We start from the raw sequence: 2,102 nt of genomic DNA, 5'->3' as shown, positions 1-2,102 counted from the left end.
GACGGAGAAGCCTGGTAGGCTGCAGTCCATGGGGTCGCACAGAGTCGGACACGACTGAAGCGACTTAGCAGCAGCAGCAGCAACCAATATTAACTACTTAATCCCACTGCTACTATCATAAGCTAAATAAATATTATTAACCACATTAACAGCAGGACAAAACAGGTTAAAAGACTTGCCCTCTGCTAGAGAGGAGCAGTGTCACATCCAGAACTAGAATTCAAGATTTCTCATTGCAAGTCCCACACTCACAGGCCACACCTCATTAGGATTCTAGGAAAAGCAATGAAATAGAAGTAATTAGGACCGGATGACTGGCTGTACTATTTGGGAGAAAATATAAATACCCTAGCCTGCTTAAACATGACAGGTTCAAGGGTGGTGAACACTAGAGCAATTTCCTCTTGCAGGAAGATTAAGAAATAATTAGGGGGAACACCTCACCCTCCCTCTCCCATCAGACTCCCAGCAGCAAAAACCAGGAATAATTCCAAACTTAACTGTCAAAAAAAATAAGAAGAAGAAAGTCAGAAACATAACATTACTGTACCTGGCAGTCCTACTCCTCAACCTATACAAGTAACTTCTACATTCCTTTCCCCATACAGTTTTTAGCATTCTCCCTCCCCAGCTTTATTCTTAGTTCTTTCTCCATTCACTTTTCTGTATACACACACCCTTCTCTCAAACAAACTAGCACCCTCACTCCTCATCCTAATCTGCCCAATACTTGTGTCTACTTGATAACAACAAAGATTTTGTTTGAGATTCAACCAGTACAAACAGGTGTGGGCAGTCATATCTCCATTCATAACATACACAGGGATACACACATATTACATATAATTTTTATGAGGGAAAAGTGTGTTTTTGCATCTCCATATTAAAAAATGCTTGTTCCTAGTAGACACAGATTCAGCTAGGGCCATAAGTCACCCTGATGATTGTTTCTTCAGATTGTTTTAAGCTTAGAAAAGATCACAGACTATTCAAAGAAAAGTCCTAGAAACCCTCCAAATACAGCCTTCAATGTAAATATAAAGTTCCTACTGGCTGTGTGATCTTGTAGAAATCACTGAACCTCTCTGACCATCAATTTCCTAATCTATAAAATAGAAATAGCACCTGTCCTGACTATCTTATAGAGTTGCTATTAAGATGAAATAAAATAATAAATGTGCAGATGCTTTCTAAAAGTGAACTGCTAGACAAAGGACAAGTCATCTGATTATCAGGTTATAAACTTGATTTCTCTTGAATTTTCATTTCTATTTCCAACAAAATTTCCAATGTGTAGTTTTTTTCATGTATAGTTTTTTTTTCTGAGGTTTCTTACAGGATATTTTATCTCATTCTCCCCCTATCTGTACTATCAGAAAAATAAATAATGCAGTGAACAGTCTTGCTTTGTGCATGCTCAGTCACTACAGTCCTGTCTGACTCTTTGCAACCCTATGGACTGTAGCCCTCCAGGCTCCTCTGTCCATGGAATTCTCCAGGCAAGAATACTGGAGTAAGTTGCCATGCCCTCCTCCAGAGGATCTTCCTAATCTAGGGATCGAACACCCATGTCTCTTACATCTCTTGCATTTGCTGGCAGGTTCTTTATCACTAGTGCCACTGGGAAGCCATATATATATAGAGACCCAACTTCTCTAATTGCTGATTCAACACCTTAACTGGAATGTATGTGTACCTCTGTGTGTGTGTGTGTGTGTGTCTGTGTGTGTAGACAGAGAGAGAGAATATTCAGATAAAGAGAGTTGAAATGACCTCACACCATCTGAAATTATGTGAAAGGCAAGATTTGAGACACTTTAAAAGCCTTTATAAACTAGTTTTTCTTCGCCCCATTTGCTTTCTCTGTTATGATTGAACTGTCACAGAATCTCTTTTAAAAAAAAGAATGAAAGAAAACCTCATCTCAGGGTTAAGTAAAGCACATTAGCATGCATAATTCAGAACCTTCAGCTGGAAATGAGCCATTTCTAGCGTAGTGTATGGATAGAAAAACATGGTTAAAGGGCTACAGCAGCTTGACCAGGGCCTTCTAAGATCCAAAGTAATGAGAAAGTTCAACTCAGAAACACCCTGAGCCTGAC

This window comes from Bison bison, unplaced genomic scaffold, assembly GCF_000754665.1.
Source record: "Bison bison bison isolate TAMUID 2011002044 unplaced genomic scaffold, Bison_UMD1.0 scf7180017859281, whole genome shotgun sequence".
Classification (NCBI taxonomy): Eukaryota; Metazoa; Chordata; class Mammalia; order Artiodactyla; family Bovidae; genus Bison; species Bison bison.
Note: the sequence above shows the minus strand (reverse complement) of the source record.